The sequence below is a fragment of the Zalophus californianus genome, chromosome 7 (assembly GCF_009762305.2).
Source record: "Zalophus californianus isolate mZalCal1 chromosome 7, mZalCal1.pri.v2, whole genome shotgun sequence".
Taxonomy (NCBI): domain Eukaryota; kingdom Metazoa; phylum Chordata; class Mammalia; order Carnivora; family Otariidae; genus Zalophus; species Zalophus californianus.
In genome coordinates, this window is record NC_045601.1 from 21,638,232 (window position 1) to 21,658,579 (window position 20,348).

At 38.7% G+C, this 20,348-nt stretch overlaps 1 protein-coding gene across 11 annotated transcripts in view; it reads right to left on the minus strand.

Annotated features, from left to right (window-relative positions):
* The window catches only part of UTRN (utrophin), a 500,526-nt gene that overhangs the window by 408,593 nt on the left and 71,585 nt on the right, over positions 1 to 20,348 (minus strand). Inside the window, exon 1 of one of the 11 annotated variants that reach the window (XM_027601868.2) lies at positions 9,958 to 9,978. The exons of the other annotated variants lie outside the window; for them this stretch is intronic. The gene's annotated coding sequence lies outside the window, so the exon portion shown is untranslated. Of the gene's footprint in view, positions 1 to 9,957; positions 9,979 to 20,348 lie in introns of those variants that run through there. 11 annotated transcript variants of the gene reach the window in all.

The window sequence follows — 20,348 nt, forward strand, 5'->3', positions numbered from 1 at the left end:
GCCAATTAATTTAATGAACATGAGAAATGTGCTTTTACTGCGCTTGGTAATTGGCATAATTAGAAGGTTAGGAACACTCTCCCACTGGTGAGTTTAGTGTTATTCAATAAATGTTGAATATTGGCCAAAATATTTTACAGACAGGTCCCACCACTGACTAAAAAGAATAAAAACTGGGCATATCTAGGAGGCTCAATCCCTTCTGACCCTGTGTTCAGCCTCAGCTGGGACGATCCTCATTGCCTGATACTGACGGTAAGTCTAACTAAATCCTCCCTCTAAAACAGCATTGTTCTATAGAACAAGGCAGGCTATATAATATAAAAACTTTAAATTTTTATGAGTAGCCATGTTAAAAAAAGGAGGTAAAATTAATTTTAGTAATATGTGTTCTTTACCCCATATACATATAAAAATTATCATTTTGACATATACTCTATTTTTTAAACTATTGATATTTTACATCTTTTTCTTACTGCCCTTTTTGAAATATGGGGTGTGTTTTACTTTTATAGCACATCCCAACTCAGACTGGCCATGGTTCAGGTACATGGTAGCCATCCCACTACATTGCACAGCTCTGGAATACTGCTCCATTTACTCCAACTAAAACCCTCATGTCCTTCAGGACAGAGAGCTGCAGCTTACCAAGCTTATGAAACAGGCTATACGAACTGTTTTTGAGCCTGCTTGCTCATAATGATGGTTTAATGAATGCCAACGTGCATGGCAGGTTTGAGAAGCTTGCCTTCATTGCAGTCTTCCCAGTGAGGCAATCGATAGCCCTTATAACCTACTTTTAAGCATTGGGAGCTAACAGGACTGAGCAAAAATAACGCAAAAATTAACAGCTGTGCATGAACAAATTAGCATCAGTTGTTTTATAAGACTTCTTGTCCACTAAAGAGACCTACTAAGAATTGGAAATATTTCTGCTCTTTGTTATAGTCACCACTTAAAGTTTTATATTTCCTACTCTTTTAACGAAAATTAGTTGTTCATAAACTTTGTGGGAAAAAAAGGAAATAGAAAGTGGCATTTACTGACCACCAGATAGTATTTTACTGAATATCTACTATGCTGGTCCCAAAAGAGATTCAGATGATGCTTTCAAGAAGGTATCATAGAGGGAAGGTGGGGGGTGGGGAGAGGATAAGACAAGTACATAAATAAGTGACGGACAATTATAATTAATATCTTAGGTACAGATACATTCATAAATGCGGAGGAAAAATATTTCTTTTTGATGGGGGTGAGGAGGGAATCAAAAGAGGCTGCAAGGAATAAGCTGCATTTGAATTGATTTATTTGAGGCATGTAGACACCATTAGGGCATTTGTGGAAGAGAGAACATGCAAAGTCCTCAAGGCATAAAGAACAGATACAGAAACAAAACTATGAGTTGTTTCTCTGGCTGGATGATTTTTTATCACAGCTGCAGTATCACTGAATTTTTTAAATGGACTGCAGCTAGATTGTGGAGGACTTTTAAAATCAAGCTAAATTCAAAAGAACAAGCAATGTGGGCCACTGACTTTCTGAGCCAAGGAGTAACAGGATCAGAAGTGTGCTCTAGTGAGTTTCATATGAAAAATGGATTCATAGAGAGGGAGGCTAGAAGAAAGGAAGCCAATGCAACCCTTATTACAGTCACCCATGATGGACATCTGAAAGTCAGAAGTAGTGAGATAGCAATGAAATTAGAAAGGAAGATGGGACGCCTGGGTGGCTCAGTGGTTGGGTAACTGCCTTCGGCTCGGGTCATGATCCCAGGGTCCTGGGATCGAGCCCCGCACTGGGCTCCCTGCTCAGCGGGAGGCCTGCTTCTCCCTCCACCACTCCCCCTGCTTGTGTTCCCTTTCTTGCTATGTCTCTCTCTGTCAAATAAATAAAATCTTAAAAAAAAAAAAATTAGAAAGGAAGAGATGGATGCAAAGAGGCATTGAGTCGTCCAGGTGAGGTTACCATCACTTGACTACTGAACTACTAGAAGGGCAATGAAGAAGAAGAGAAGTCAAAAAAAGTCCCAGGCTTTCAGGTAATGCAAAAAGGATGGCAGTGCCTCTCCATTTAAAAAAAAAGAAGAAAAAGAAAAATAGAAGCACAGGAAGAGAAACCACTTAGGAAAGAAAGGACGTTCTCTGCATCTAATGAATCAGGGGTTAGCAGGATATTCCGGTGAAAATGTCAAGCAAGCCTGTGACAAGGCAAGACTAGGGCAGTAAAGAGAATGTCTTCACCTACAGGAGATATCCCAGGAGCTGAAGTTTTCAGAAGAAAGGCATACTTAACAAAGTTAAAGCAACAGAGGAGCTGGGGAAAAAGTCCCTGGAGAAAGATGGTGAATTTAACCACCCAGAATCAGCTGGCATCCAATGTTGTAAAGGGAGCAAGGAAGCTGGCTTTGGGCTGGGAGACATGTATGTATATTATTACAAGTTTCCTGGAGCAATACAACAACTTCTGTACTAACATATTTAGGATTATACGACCATTGACCCACAAATTTTGGAAATTTATCTTAAGGAAATAATTAGACTCACACATATTTAGATACATTTAAAAGAATGTACTTCTTCGAAGTACTCTTCATAATTGGAAAAAAAAAAAAGCCGGCAAACAATCTAAATATCCATCCATAGGGATTATTTAAAAGTATATTTTCATGCATAAATACAACCATTAAAAAAATGATATTTAAGAGGGTGCCTGGCTGTCTCAGTCAGTGGATCTCGAGGTTGTGAGTTCGAGCTCCACGCTGGGTGTAGAAATTACTTAAAAATAAAATCTTACCAAAAAATGATATTAAGAAATAATATGTGAAGATATGGAAGAATTTTCACAATATTTTTTTAAAGATTTTATTTATTTATTTGAGTGAGAGAGAATGAGAGATAGAGAGCACAAGAGGGAAGAGGGTCACAGGGAGAAGCCGACTCCCCACCGAGCAGGAAGCCCGATGTGGGACTTGAGCCCAGGACTCCAGGATCATGACCTGAGCCGAAGGCAGTCGCTTAACCAACTGAGCCACCCAGGCACCCGGATTTTCACAATATGCTAAGGAATAAAAAAGCAGATCATTAAAGAGTATACAGTGTTTCACTTATACATTGTGTGCATATAGAACTAGAAAGACAAGAGCAAAATATTAGCACCATCTATCTCTAAAATCCTGAGAGATTCTTATATTCTATTTTTATGAGCTATGTTTTCAAAATTCTATAACAAATAATACTTTGTACCATTTTTTTCTTTAAAACACCCGTTCTGCAAAAGGTATGTTGTTTTCCACGTTAATGTAAACAAGTAGGAAGGGAAGAGAATGTGGCAGTTATAAAAATAAACTGGGCTGAGAGAAGGTCTGTCTGTCTGCCTGCCTGCCTTGGTGGGGGATGGTGAGAATACGGGCGACATGGCCCGTCTGTAATTACATGCAGACAGGAAGGATCTGGGAAGGCGGGAGGGAGGGAGAGATTGTAGATGCCAACACTCAACACACAAGAAGAGCTCCCTTAGAGACCAAGCCCCAAGCTCCTACACTAGGTGCAGTGAAGGTTACCCATTTCTAAAAATGAAACTCTCCAGGTTACATTGCTTTTCCTTCCATCTGTCTTTCCACTGAGTTTACCACTTCAGTCTGAAGAGATAATCGGGTAGATGTAAAGTAGCTGTGCTTCTGGAGGTTCATCTCTTCCCATCTTCTAGTCTATGCACTATGGAAACATTGCTGAAAAGGGAGCTGCATCATTTAAAATACACCTTTTGCAATAAATCCAAGTATTTCAAGGTAAAATTATCCGGGTACTGATCAGCTATAAAGATGGGAAGACAAAAATAGAAGATTAATGTAAACCAAAATGTTACTGACAGATTACACGGACCCACCTAGACTTTCTCAGAGCCTATACATATATATAATTTTTAAAATAGAAAATAGAGTATTTCAGAAGTCCTTTTTGAATTTTTCTCTATTTTAGAGTCTTCTAATATTAAGCCATGGCAAGTCAAAACCAAATGTGACATATTTAAAAAGGGGGAGGAGTCATTTTAATAATTATATTTTCAAAATTGCAAGTGCATTAAAATGCAATCCTTTATCCAAGAAAAATATTTACAGTAAGCAGGAAGAGCATGCCAGAAAGGAACACTATGTTTCCCCTTAAAACTTCAGGGGCAAAGATTTCTTCCCATGGGCCTCACGGTTAAGAAATCAGCCCATGAAGCACAGCACTCTTTGCTTCAAAGCATATAAACTGAAAGTTAATGAGTAAAATAATTTAAATAGTTTCAGATTGGAAAATGCATACTCCCTCATTTTTCATTTACATAGCTAATAACTATGTAAAAAGTTCACATGAGCCATTAATACTTCTTTTATTGAAAAGCTTATTCAGGGGCGCCTGAGTGGCTCAGTCATTGGGCGTCTGCCTTCGGCTCGGGTCATGGTCCCGGGGTCCTGGGATCGAGCCCCGCATCGGGCTCCCCGCTGGGCGGGAAGCCTGCTTCTCCCTCTCCCACTCCCCCTGCTTGTGTTCCCTCTCTTGCTGTGTCTCTGTCAAATAAGTAAATAAAATCTTTAAAAAAAGAAAAAAAGAAAAGCTTATTCAGGTAGAGTTGGACGAGAGATAAAATCCACAGTATGAACAAAAAAATGCAAGAAACCTGATATTCAAGCCACTTCCCCAGCATGCTAATGTTATCCTTTATGATCATTCATCCTCTAAGTTACTGTTGAAAATTAAGATCCTGGGCGCCTGGGTGGCTCAGTTGGTTAAGCAACTGCCTTCGGCTCAGGTCATGATCCTGGAGTTCTGGGATCGAGTCCCACATCGGGCTCCCTGCTCAGCAGGGAGTCTGCTTCTCCCTCTGACCCTCCTCCCTCTCATGCTGTCTCTCATTCTCTCTCTCAAATAAATAAATAAAATCTTTAAAAAAAAAAAGAATAAAAGAAAATTAAGATCCTGCCTCAAATCAGCACTATATTTAATACTCTACTGTAGGTCTAACATTTATTTGCCTTTTTTGAAAATTCATTAACTTCAGACTATACCATCTCTGGTTACAGCAAACTGGGGGAACACCTTCTGTGTAAAACAGCTCTTTCTTTTCTTTGTCTAAAATGTGCCTCTCTTAAGCATCAGAAAGTCTAGATTAATTTAACTTAGTTGGATATTAATTTAATTAATTCAATTGAAGATTAGAAGAACAAGTTCATGTTTGCTCTTCTGAAATAAATGACTTTATACCCAGTTATTATATCTCCTCTCTATTTTCATCATTTTAGACTCAAGAGTCCTAATCATTTCAGTCAGTTTTATGGAAACACCAAATAGATTCACTCTAAGTTTCCTTCACTAGACTCCTCTCACTGTTAAATCATTTCTTAATTAGGAGACCAGAAACTCAGAGAGTCACCCAGGTGCACAGTCAACACAGCTTTGCAAAGGAAGGATAATACTCTGTTTTCTTCTCTGTTTCCTTCCTAATGACACTTTAAAAACTAGGTCCTTTTATAGTGCAACAAGCCAACAGCCAGTGGATCTCAAGGTTAGATTAGAAAGGAAGATGGGACGCCTGGGTGGCTCAGTGGTTGGGCGTCTGCCTTCGACTCGGGTGAGAGCCCTACAATGACTGTCTCCCTTCCATTATCCCAGACTATAGAAAGTCTAATTCATGATGACAAATTTTTCTTGAAGTTATTAGCAAGAGAGTGAATCAAACAAAAAGATTTGGATGATTTTTATTCAAAGCTTTAGCATTTCACTCAGGAAGAGCAAACCTGACTGAGTCTGAGGTACAAGCATGTGCAATAATATACCCAAAAGAATTGAAAGCAGGATCTTGAAGAAACATCTAGGCACCCATATTCATAGTAGCATTATTCACAATAGCTGAACAATGAAAGCAATCCAAGTGCCCATGGATGAATGAATGGATAAACAAAATGTGGTGTGTACGTACACACGCGCACACGCGCGCGCACACACACACACACACACACACACACACACACACACTGGAATACTATTCAGCCTTTAAAAAGGAAGAAAACATATATGCACCTTAAGAACCTTTTACTGTGATCCCAGGGTCCTGGGATCGAGCCCGCATCTGGCTCCCTGCTCTGCGGGAAGCCTGCTTCTCCCTCTCCCACTCCCGCCGCTTGTGTTCCCTCTCTCGCTGTGTCTCTCTCTATCAAATAAATAAAATCTTAAAAAAAAAAAAAGAACATTTTACTAAGTGAAATAAGCTGGTCACAAAAAGTGAAATACTGTATGATTCCATTTACCTACAGTAGCTAAATTTATAGAGAGAGAAAGTAAAATGGTGGCTGGCAGGCGAGGGGAATTGGGAGTTACTGTTTAACAGGTACAGAGTTTCCATTCTGCAAGATGAAAAGAGTTATGGAGATGGATGGTGGTAAATGTAGGGAACACCACTGAACTGTTCACTTAAAAATGGTTACAATGTTACATTTTGTTTTACGTATTTCACCATAAAAAAATGGGGGGAAAAAAGCATGTGCAATAAACATTTTTCACTCCCATTGCAACCTTTCACAGAAGAGATATTTAGTATGCCTCACCTCTTACATTCTCCAAAAAGAGGAATGAGGAAATTTCACTTGGTTCCAATTTCATCTTTTAAAACTCATAGTTCAACAGATGATTCTTTTAAGATATAAATGGAGATATTCTAAATTCTAGAATCAAAACCGTTTTCACAATGACCACGCCTCTAGACCTCTAACTCAAGAGGGAAACGCCTGTTCAAACTCCTGTGGTAGATACTGATGGTTACCTTCTCAATCACCTCTCCCCTCTTCTTGCTTATAAATCGAATCTCCTTTTTTCTTCCCTTGAGGCAAGGTGGCCAGTTACAATAATCACCTCCCCTTGCGACTAGGAACAACCATACAGCCCATTTTTGGCCAATGGTGAGCAAAAGAGTGTTGGATGGAACTTCCAGGTGAGCTAGGAACTCCCTGAGAAAATTTAACACATGCAGCTGCCATAAACATTTTACCCTTGGCCTTCCACCTTTCTCCAAGAAGACAGGAGCAGCCCATTTCCCTGAGCAGCTAACCAGCCTTGGACTGCCTCTCTACAGATGGAAAGTTTCCGAAGAAAAGGGAGTTATTTCTTACAACCCAGAGTAGTAGGGTTTCTCTTCCTTACAGTTCCACTCGATCCTAATTCAATCTGGCACCGCTGGGATAAGTCTGAAGAAAGAAATTCAGGAATATTTCTGGTCTAGAAGACGGAGTCCTATAGTCTACCTCTGTAAAAGGGACATTGGCCAGACTGAAATGTAACAGCCCCCATATACAAGGTAACACTAAAAGATGATTAGAATAGGGAGATAGTATATTGAGGATGTTGTCAGAGCCCCACCCCACAAATATGTTTTCATTATAAAACTAACATTTAATAAATGCTTGCTGTAAGCCAGACACAGACCAGACATTCCGTGTGCAATGCAAATCCCAACAACCTCACAAGGTAGAGCTTGCACTCCCAACCACTCCACTGAACTGCTTTTTTGATATCTTTTTGCCTTAAATACCTTGTTCAGTCTCTCTGATTTTCCTCCTATGTAAAAGGGGGAGAAAAATGCAACACTCAAATGACTGCAGGAAGAAAAAATGATAATATGATCAAAGTAGGTAGCAAGGGGCTCAGGGAAATGCTCAATAAAAAGTGACTGTCATCCTCATCTGAATGAACTGCAGACATTCCCAGACATAGCTAAACATCAGACTCCCCTAGAGAATTTCCCCAGAACACAGATTCCTTGACCCCAACCAGGCTTACTGAGCCAGGAGGGTGCGTGTCACGCAGAGACGGGGAAAGTCTGGTCTAAGCGAATGTTAACTACTGTATTCTCAAGAGACTACAAACTTCACCACTTTGTTATATCAAATCATTAGAAAGCTTGTATCCCTAAGCCCCATACAGGAATCTGCCTTCTGCCTACAGAACTGCCTTCAGGGAACCTACATTTAAAAGCATGCTCTGTGCTGGGGTCACCTGGCTGACTCAGTCGGTAGAGCACACAATTCTTGATCTCGGGGTTGTGAGTTCGAGCCCCACATTGGGTGTAGAGCTTACTTAAAAATAAAATCTTTAAAAAGAAATTTTAAAAATTAAAAAAAATAAATAAAAGTATGCTCTCTGCTTTCACAACAATTTAAGAACATCTCTGTAGTTTATGTGAAATTGCTTTAGAGGGCAATGTATATCACATCCTCTCACTTTGCGGACCAGGAATGAGCCAGGTGTCCAAATCAATTAGAGTCCTTCTTTGCCCTAAATAATGGAGCTACTTCATCCACACATTTTATCACCTTGCCTTGGCTGCCAGAGTTTGGTGCCACAATTTTCCTCAATCAAGTTTTAAGTGCCAGTAGTATAAGTATTATTTTAATTATTTTGCTTTGCCTTGGGAGGATATCTGAAAACATTTTGTTACAAGAGCAATCCACATTTATTAAGGAAGGTTCAGATAAGCAAAAGGAAGGAAAGTTAAATCACCCATCTCCCTCCACCCAGAGGCAATCACTATTAACATGTTTGTGTCCGTCCTCCTAGACATTTTTGTCTTTTTCTTATGACACACTGTTTTACATTGTCCCTTTCAAAGCTCCATAGGTATTTTATTGACTGGACATTCGATATTTATTTCCCACTACCACCCTGTTATTGTACATTCTTGATGATGTTTCCTGTTTTTAAGTTTATAAGCATTTCTATAACAAACATATTTAGAGTTAAAATTTTGTACATATGCATGACTCATTTATTTACTCATTCATTCATTCAAAGAACAAATTCTTAAAAATGAAGTCAAACAGACATCTCAGTAGCCTTCCACACAGCAGACCGTTCCCCGCCTCTCAAAAATCTCATATTGTCTTTCCAGATTTAATTTCCTTTTTCTCCTCTACTCCTCCATAGCAGGTCCTTCTAAAGGTCAGATTTCCTAGCAGATCAGTCCTGGGCCACATCTCAATTTATTCACTCTTAGCGAGTAGTTTCTAATCCACTCTCATAGTTCCAAATACCATCTATGTGCAGAAGCCCCAGTGTTGTATCGCCAACCCAAACCTCTCTACTAAATGACAAAATTATGTGTACTGGTTTCAAAATATGTTTACAAATTACTTGTTAGTCCTCCATTCAAGAGGTAGAGTGTAATTCCCCTCCCCTTTAATGTGAGCTAGATTTGGTAACTCACTTCTCACAAGTAGAATACGGCAGAGGTTAATGATGTAGGTCTTCTGAGACTATGTCACAGGCTTTGCTGTTTCTTCCTTGCACTCTCTCATATCACTCGCTCTAGGAGAAGCCAGCTGCCATGTCCTGAAGATACTCAAGCAGCCCTATGGAGAGGTCCACATGGTGAGGAACTATGGCCTCCCACCAACGCCAGCAAGGAACTGCTGAGACCTTCTGCCAAAAGCCATGTGCATAACCCATCTTGGAATCAGATCCTCCAGCCTCAGTCAAGCCTTCAGATGATTGCAGCCCTGGCCAATACCTTGATTACAACCTCCTGAGAGACCCTGGGCCAGAATCACCTAGCAAAGCCACTCCCAAATGTCTGACCCAGGAAATTGTATGAAATAATAAATATTTGCTGTTTGAAGCTACTAAGGACTGGGGTTATTTGTTATATAGCAGTAGATTATGAATGTAAATTTGCTGCTAAGTTTCAGAGTAATTTGCTATGCCACAGTCAGAGATAAAAACAGCATGTATCCAAGCATCTATCTGACTTCTCCACTGAGATAGCTCATGGACTCATTTCAAACCTAACACATTTAAAACTGAATTGCTGGCTTTTTCTCAAATCAATTCTGTCTCCAATCTTTCTTAGTTCAGTACCCAGCACCTTCATCCACCCACTTGTTCATGCTAGAACCCTAAAACCAATCCTTGGCATTCCACAACCTACCTGATACCACAGTCCATCACCAACCCTGTCGGCTCCAATTCCTCAGGACGCCTTGAATCCAGCCACAACTCTTCATCTCCCAGCCAGCCTCCCACCGGAGGTACTGTCATCTCTTGCTTGGAATCCACTAACCTAAAGCCAAAAACCTAACATTCCTACTCCTGTTCCTTTCTAATACACTTTCTAAATTATAGCCAGCTTGACAATGAACTCTAGAACAATTAAATTAACATGGTTTAGAAAGCTCTGACTCATCTAACCCTGCCCTACCCAAGCCAAGCCCTATCTTGCAACACTTTCCCTTCCTCTCAAGAGCTCCAGCCACACAGTCCTTTGTGTGTGTACCCAGCCCTTCCTGCCCCAGGATATTTGCTAATGCTGCTATGCCTGCCTACAGTACTTTTCACCCATTTTCAACCTGCTTAATTCCTATGGCTATCTCAGGTCTAATTTTAAACATCTTTTCTTCAGAAGAGACTTCAAGACTTTCACAGTCTCAAAGCATGCTGTTTTCTTTTCTTTTGCTCCCCAATACTTATTTCAATTTGATTACATATTGATCTGTATAAGTCCATGAGGGCAAGAAATGTCTCCTTTGCTTGTCAGACTATATGCAGCTCCCAAAACAGGTTGTCAATTAAAAAAAAAAAATCATTGGATGAGTTTATTTAATTTGTTCATTGGGCCTACACAAACTATGTATTGACCATAATTCAATCTAGACCTCTAACTTTTCCACTTCAATTAAAAAAAAATTACGTTATATCTATGGCCTTTTCATCCTTCTACAAAATTTTAAAACCATGATCATCAAGATGACTCACAGATTTTCTTTCTTGCTTCCTCATTTCATGTGCTTGAAGATCCTTTTATTATTGACAAAGAATGAAAATTTGACTTCTAGGAAGGAACATTAAAAAGAAGAAAAACTAGTATAAAAATAGTCCCCACAGGCAGAGCAATTCTGAAGCTCATTAGCAAACTAAATTGACCCCTGATTCATCTAAATAGGAACATTTCATCCTGGTGTTTTAGAGTTTTGATGAATAATCATTTCCCTTGCCAGAGCTTGGTTGATTTGTAAAAGGAGGATCATGACTCGGCATAAGACTATTTGTGGACAAAGAAATCAGAGACGCACTGATGGGAGAACCAAGAAACACTAATAGGGGCAAGCGAAAGCATAGGGTAGAGCAGCAACGCCCAGTCACAATTCCAGGAAACACTACGCTGACTTGCAACCAGACATGGAGTGGGTCTGGGAGCAGACAGTGTGGGTTACGAGGCGAAGCCACACACACGGAGCAGCCCCACAGTTGTGCTGGCAACAACTAACCAAAAAAGAAACTGTGCATGGCACTGAGGGAGGAAAGAAATAGAAATCACGTATCAGTCTTCCCACTCACATTCACACACACCAAAACTAAATTCCAACATCTTACAGGTTTACGTATAGACACCTAATTGTGCCAAACTTTGATAAACGGCACATATTTTAATTTGATAGATTCATGTGAATACATAGTGATAGAAGATGATAAACTCAATTATACATATAAACACAGGTATATCATACACTTGCACAGAGACAAACATCACTTGGTAGAGTAAAAGATATAATAGTCAATGAGTCTGAAAAACTATTGCTGTGACAAATAAAAGACACATATTCTTCTTTCTGTAGCTCACAGTACAATATCATTAACTATGCTTATTCACTTTGTAAATCAAGTAATAAAGCTAGACCATTTTTATGGTGGTACATTTTTCACTTCACTAAAAGTGAAATTTTAATAAAAGAATTTAACCACAGACATCTATGGCAATTGCATATATAATTCTTTAATGTACAAATCACCAGACTGATTAAACTATTTTCTTCTCAGTAACAAGAAGAAAATAAATGATATAAATGTTTAAGACATAATAATTATTCTAGAAAAATTCAAATCAGAATGACACTGGGTATCAAAACAATAACTATATATAATTTATTCACATATAACATTTTAGTATTAATACTCATGATAAGCACACAACTCATTAAAAGATTGCTACTCTTTGGGGCGGGGGAAGCATGCCTTAAAACTGCCATGCAAAATGTGGCAATTGTTGGAGACCAGCCTATGCACTAGAACAGAAGAGAGTGCCCCTGGGCAGCACTCAGACAAGAGCTAGAAAATAAGGATACCAACATGTAAAGCCATCAAGGGACATACTCCAAACAGCAAGCAAGACCAAAGCATCCAACTGGCAGGACAATCAGGTGGGTCCCCATTAGGAAAGAATCAGTGTAGCTTTATCAAAGGTCAAAGTTGCAAACTGGTAGCCAGGCAAAGGCTGACTGGGGTAGACATATATAATAACCAAAGACAAGTCTAACATCCATACAAAGAGCAGGGCTCGGGGGTGGGGGGGGGGAGGCCACCATGATACTCAGTTACAATGAAACCGAAAGACCTTCTTGTCCTGGTATTGATAATAATGAAATCAGAATACCCTTTAAGCTTGAAGGAGTAAATCCAGAAATGAAAGTTAAAGCTCGGATCAATTTTAGATCCTATAATAGGCAGATAATGTTCATTTCCCTAGCCATAATCAAATATTCTAACATGCTATAAAAGTTTATACACTTGTATAAATACCATTTAATCCTTAAAACTATTTAAATGCACCCAAATTTCATCTATTAATAGTTCTTAAAGGATCGTAGTGTTTAGGATATGGTCGACATATTCAGCAAACACAGCCCAAATGTTATTTCAGACTAAAGAAAGAGTCAATTTTTACATGTATTTTATATAAAAGATTTTCAAAAATCGTCCTCGTGTGATTATGTTAACATTGTACTACCGTAAATCTCACGCCATGTAGCTATTTCCCAGAAGAAGAAAAACCCCTTGTTTAACTATATGAGAAAACATTGAAAGGAAAATTTCACCAAGACTGAGGAATTCCTCTAGATTATCCTATTCCGTGTTTCTTTGCTTTCTCTCCCTCACAGGAGTTGAATGTATCCAATCAGATAAACCAAATAAAAGAGAATAAAAAGAAAAAAAAATCTATAAATGCTGTATGACCTGTCAAGAAGTACCATGTTTCATACCAAGAAGATGCAGTGCAAGCAAATGGGAAAAACACATATACCCACAGTAACTCAAAGGCTCTCCGTCACAAAACCTGTTCACAAACGCAGATCTTTACAAACGTTTTGCAAGCACTAAATTGCTAGTATTTGTGTAATTTGAAGAAAAGAACTAGAAATAATATAACCACAGTACAAGCAATTATCTTTTCATAATAATGATGATGATACAATGATAGCAGGAGTAGCTACCATATGCAGAGTCCCCACTATGAAGGAATGGTACCCCTTCCCATGCACTATCTTACTTTTTGTCAATTGAGATATAATTCACATACCGTAAAATCCACCCACTTAAAAGAGTACAATTCAGTGGTTTTTAGTAATATTCACAGAGTTGCACAATCTCAGCACTATCTAATTCCAGAACATTTTCATTATCCCAAAAACCCTGTACCCATGAGCAGTCATTCCCCATCCCCACCCCACCCCCAATCCGAGGCAACCACAACTCGACCTTCCATGGATCTTCCTCTTCTAGACATTTCATATAAATAGAATCATATGGTATGTGGCCTTCCGTGCCAAGCTTCTTTCACTTAGCATTATGTTTTCAAAGTCCAAGCATGTTGTAACTCGTATCAATGCTGCATTTTATTTATAGCTGAATAATGTTCCATTGTGTGGAGAGACCACATTTTGTTGATCTATTCATCAGCTGAGGGGCATTTTGGATGTTTCTACTTTTTGCCTGTTATGAATAAGGATGCTATGAACGTCCACGTACAAGCTCTAATATGGACATAGTTTTCAATTCTCTCGGGAATATAACTTAGAGGGGAGTTCCAGGTTAGATGACAAGTCAACGCTTAATTTTTTGAGGAACTGCTAAACTGTTTCCCAAAGCTACTACACCTAATTGTACATTTACACCAGCAGCATAAGAGAGTTCCAATTTCTCCGCATCCTCTTCAATACTTCTTTTCCGTATTTTTTATTATATCCATCCCAGTGGGTATGAAAGTAAAATCTCACCGTGATTTTTTTGCCTTTCCCTGAAGACTAATGATCTTGAACATCTTTTTACAGGTCTCCTGGCCATTTGTGTATCTTTGGAGAAATGTCTATTCAAATCTTTGCCCTTTTTTTCAATTAGTCTACTAGTCATTTTATTGTTGAGTTGTAAGAATTCTTTATATGTTCTGGACATTAGAACGTTCTCAGATATAGTACTCTCCCTTTATCTGTGGGTGATACATCCCAAGACCCCTAATGGATGCCTGAAACCATAGATAGTACTGAACTCTGTATATAATATGTTCTTTCCTATACGTACAAATCCATGATAAAGTTTAATTTATAAATTAGGCACAGTAAGAGATTTACAAAAACCAATAATAAAATAGAACAACTCTAAATATACACTATAACAAAAGTTATGTGAATGTGGTCTCTCTCTCTCTCAAAATACCTTCTTGTACTACACTCACCCTTCTTGTAATGATAAGAGATGATAAAATGTCTGTGGGATGAGATCAAGTGAGGGGAATGCCGTAGGCACTGTCAACACACAGTTAGGCTATTATTGACCTTCTGACCATGAATCGGCAGGAGGATCATCTGCTTCTGGACCATGCGTGACCGCAGGTGACTAAAACCTCAGAAAGAGAAACCGTGGATAAGGGAGAACTATTGTATATGATTTGCAAAATTTTCCCCTGTACCTGGGGTGTTTCTTCACTTGCCTTACCCTCCCAACAACCACGAGATAGTGCTGTGAGTATCCTCCATTTCACAGATGAGGAGACAAAGTTCATAAACTTGTGTGAGGTTTCATAACTAGTAAGAGTTGAAGCAGAGATTCCAACCCAGACAAGCTGCCTCCACTCAGCCCTAGGATATACTGTCAGAACTACAGAGCTCCTCAGGGTCTACATAATGAGCACTAAGTGGATAAACAGGAGTAAAACAGTTAATTTAAAAAGAAACAGTATTGGGGCACCTGGGTGGCTCAGTCAGTTAAGCATCTGACTCTTGATTTCAGCTCAGGTCATGATCTCGGTCGGGGTCCTGAGATCGAGCCCTGTGTTGGTTTCCATGCTGGGCACGAGCTGCTTAGGATTCTTTCTCCTTCCCCCATCCCCCATCCCCTCCTCCACTCACTCATGCACACTCTTGCTCGCTCTCTCCTCCCCCCCAAAAAAAGGAAAGAAAGAAACAGTATTACTGATGCTTTGCACAGAAATACCAGAGGGCCCTTCTCTTGTTTATATCAGTCTTCTTGAGAAGAAAGAGCAGCTTAAAATAAAGCACATTCAGCCTTAAAAGGCAAAATTTGGCCTCTAAACAGTGTCTATTCTTTTCAATTGTAGGAAACTTTCTTTCTATTGAGTTATGTAGTTGAAACAAAAGAATTCAGAATACAAGTGGTATTTTTGCTGAGATTCAAACATTGTAAATCATCACAGTGGGTGTTCTGTTAGGTGGAGGCCTATTTCTTGGCCAACAACCCCCTGTTCAAAATATATGCCTCCCCCAGCCTTACCGTACACAACTACTCTGTGAAAAGATGAACAAAGGGTAGTTTTAGCAACTGACATGTCATTCCAACCAGTCCTCCTTATTTTCCTATTTCTGCCACCAACCATGTTAACTATAAAAATTATTCTATAAATAATTTTAGTATGTCTGTAGACTTATGTCCATGCTAATTAAAGGGTGAAATAGTAATTTAAAAGAATATGCTAAATCTACCAATACTGGCATGGAAAAAGATTGAATATGCATACCTAGCGCAAAAAAAAAGAAACCCTGCAAAACATAAATAATATGATCTTGTATTTATTAAAAATAGGCAATATGAAACATATTATAATACATACACTAAATATGCACACAAACAAAAAAACATTTTTTTTAATCATCTAATGATGGGGATTATCCCCCCTGGGAGCAGGGCATAATTTTTATGCAATGAAATGTCTGGCTTTTTAAACATAAGTACATAATATTTTGCTTAAAAAAGAACAAAGGTAGCCTTCTCAGATAATCCTATAAACCTATAAAGCTATGGAAATGAATGGACAAATAAGAATAAACTGAATAAATGAACAAAAGTTTATATTTTGCTACATATCTGGGTAAGTTTTAGTGACTTTACAAACTTCTTTAACTTCTAAGAAGAATTATGTGTTTGCATATGTTATTTTTGAGTGGGGGGCAGAAATTCCATAGTTTCTATCAATTTTTAAGTTACTCTCTGACGCAAAAAAACTTCAAGATCATTATCTTAAAAGATTATATGGTCTCATTATATGAAAGGTCAAGACAGAAATTAAAGGATCACCTAACAAAATAAAACCCCTTAAGCCAAACACAGTATTGAGACACCTTTTCAAATCATGAAAGAATAGGCACTAGATCTCTCTTCGGTCTTCTTCTGTAGTTCTTAGCATAACACTGGACTAATCTTATTTTTAAGCTTAAGATTTATAGTTCTAAATGTTAAAGATATGTTTCTCTTTCCTTTTAGACACAATACAAACACCTTTCCTAAAGCAAAAAGAAAGAGAAATAATCTACCCTATAAAAACTAACTTTAACCACATATACAAGCAAGTTATTTGATTCATTTCTTTAAAAAATTTTTATTAGGCATCTTCGACATGCTAGACTCATTGTTCCTTTAATTAATGTCATTCTACATGCAGCAGATTGAAGAAACTGATGGAACAAATGTCCAGCATTAGGCCATCTTAACTGTGCATGTCCCAACGGCTTGTCTGATGGCCCTTTAGGGGACATGAAAAGGAAGAGCAGTGACAAACGTATAGGACGTCAATCCTTAGATCAGTAAGGATTATCAGCAATAAAAGAAAGGCAAATTTCCCCTTATATAGGGGCTTAACATTCCTAGACTTTTTCTCTTGGCTCTCATGCAACTCAATTGTCTCCGTGAAAAATAAAAGCTAATCAAATTCATCAGAAGAAAATGAAAGATTTAGGCAATGCCTAAGCTCATAGGTTATTAAACTGACCTATTTGTCCACGACAAAAAAAAACCCTACTTTAATTCTAATGGTAATCTGAGTATTTCAGAAATGCATATTTTCTAAAAATTTTCTAAATATTATCATTCTAAAAATTCTAAATATTATTCAATGGCAATTGCATTGTCTATATAATGATGACTGGGGAGGAGCAGAAAAAATCCTATCTATAAAATTAACAAGGAAGAAGTGGTGGGTCTAAGTGACTTATTTATTATTGTCTTAAAAAGTGTTTTCTTAAGAAATCCTTGACTCATGTATGACTCCTTCCTAAAAATGCAGGAAGAGATTTCATGGAAGTGACATCTCCCATAGGTATACTCCCTAGTTCCAAGTAAATGAACATGAATTGTACAACTATAATACATCAATTTTTATATTCTTGTGATAATTATGCTACCCGGGTTCTTACGTCAGCAGTAGAATGCAATGAACGTTAAAGCTAGAATCTGCCTTAATAATATTTGGCTTACCTAAAAGAAATTCCAAAGGCCAAACTATCACTGAATCCATAAATGTACAAAGAAACTCCCTGTTAACTAGCCTCTGACCTCCTTCAGTTTTCATAAAATAAAACTCTTTAAATTTCACTTTTAATTTGGCTACTCATTTGTTTTGTTCCCAAACAGACTTCAACACCATGTTGGATGTCTTTCCTTAATAACATCCTGCCAAATAACACTGAGAGAAAACCATTAAATCACATTAACTGAAGTATAGGGCTTCAGAATAGAGTGTGAAAAGTGGCGAATCATGAGTGGTTTACATGTTTTTGTCACAGCAAAGTTACCTCTCCTCTTTATGACCCTTTCCAGAATTTCAATCCAATGCCTGCACTTGGCTCATTCCTTCCCTTTTCCCCATCATTGGACACACATATATATCCTGATATAATACGTACACACATATACATGAAAAAGAAAAGCTTCTAACTACTTTTTTAAATTAATTATAAATCAGCTGCCCCCCCCCCCAAATGTGATGAAATTTATTTTGAACAAGCAGGAATGACTGAGGAATTAACCACCGTGCAAAATTATTTGTGTGGAGGTTCTTTTTAAAAAAAAATGAAAATTAAGATTTGTCCACCACAATGTGAGAAAGACTTGGCCCACCACTGCTGGTTTTAAAGACGGGGTAGGCCAGGAGCCAAGGAATGGGGGCAGCCTCTTCAGAGCCAAGATATTCCCAGGCTACTAGGAAATTGATTCTCCCCTAGAGTCTCCAGGAGGAATGCAGCCCTGCCAATACCTTGATTTTAGTAAAGTGAAACCTGTGCCTGACTTCTAACCTCCAGAACTGTAAGATAATAAATTCATGTTCGAAGCCATCAAATTCATGCTGGTTTGCTACAGCAGCAACAGGAAACAAACACACCCACTCATCTGCAACATTTCTCAGTCATTCATTTCTGCCTGGGAACCACAAACTGAAATATAAAATCAGAAGCAGAAACACAGAGAAGTAAGAGCACAACTGTAACCATCCAAGCCTTTAGCCCTAACTGGGCACAATACACAAATCAGCACCTACAAACACAACTGAAGAGGGGCAATCCCACACAAACTGACCCCAAAAAATGAAATGTGACCTAAGCACCTCCTTTTATGTTCCAAGGAAAAATAACTTAGGAAAAGCACAAAAGGGACAGCAGACGGAAGCAGGTCACCATCAGAAGCACTTTCTGCAGGTATCACCTGAGCTCCTAAACGAGAAACTGATACTGTAAATACGAGAGGAAAGAATCTTTCACACACACGTTCTTTCAGTCATACTTACACCCAAGAGGAGAGTGAGCTCAGCTTCTGGCAGCAGAATCTTAAGTATTAAAACCATAAAGAGAGCTTTGACATAATTCAATTTAATTCTTCAACAGAGCCAAGATATTCCCAAGCTACCAACCTCAATGTCCAGCTCCTCAGCATCGTCCCCTCAGTGTATTACAACAACCTCCCGTACCATCCACCCTCCTAGATGCATCCTAACCCCCTTTGAAAGGTTAACTTCTTGTGATCATGAAACTCTGCACACACAAAACCTGCCAAACGTCATCCACTGCCTCTAGTCAGGTACATCTGTATGTTACAGGGTCAAGTAACCTACTTAGCATGGCATTCCGCATGCCTCCCTACAGCCTTCCCCTACCGATCCGCACCCTCTTTCTGGAACATTTTCCTCTGGTCCCAGAACTCCAACCAGTTTCCATACCAAATGGCATCCTCTTTCACGAAGGCTTTAGAGTTTCCTCCCCAGCCCTATATCTACCCCACCCCCACCTTTTGAATTCACTTATTTTGTTCCTTAATTATAACAAAATATTGGGGGAGGGAGTTAATTATATATATATATATATATACATATATATATATATATACACACATATATATGCCCATGTGGATCTCCCCTTCTCGTGAGATTCTTTTTTTTTTTTTTTTAAAGTAGGCTCCATGCCCAACGTGGGGCTTGAACTCATGACCCTGAGATTAAGAGTCGCATGCTAGCTCTACCAACTGAGCCAGCCAGGCACCCCACCTCATGAGATTCTTAATTCCCTGAAGGAAGAAACTGTCTGAACCCCTGGCCTCTCTCACATAGTTCCTTACACATCATAAATATACAATAAACATTCACTGAATTACCAAAGAAATAACTTGATGTATCCTTGGGAAAAAGAGAAAAATCCTAATCATTCAGAAGAAATTAAGAGTTAACCATGTAAGAAAACTTCTTCAACAGGGATCACTCAATTCTGATTAAATTATAATGTTTTAGAGGATTTTGTTTGGTTTGGTTTGTTTGCTTTCAGCAGGGAAAAATTCTAAGGGGAACAAAGTGAGGAGTTTGTATCTCCGCCCATCTGCTGTTATTCCTGCCACACAAATTCCTACCAGTTGACTTAGGGCCTAGAAGCGGTCCCAGGAGAAGAGAATGAAGACCCAGCTGGAGAACAAGCAAGTAATAACATAGGAAGGAACAGGACCCAAGCAGCCCATCCGTCCCTCTACATCTACATCACACCAGTCCTGAGAAAGCCAGGCTCTCAGTGTGTCATGTTCAAAATTAACCCATCCTTAGGTTTAAAAGTTATAGCTGCTAGGTCTTGTGGCAATTCATCATACAAATGGACATATGTATACAAACATGTAACTAAGAACTGGGGCAGTTCCTTCTCCAAATGGGGAAAGTAAAGATGACAGACTAGAAGAAAATCTTTTCGTAACTTCTAAATACAAAAGCCTAGAGAATACACAGAAAAG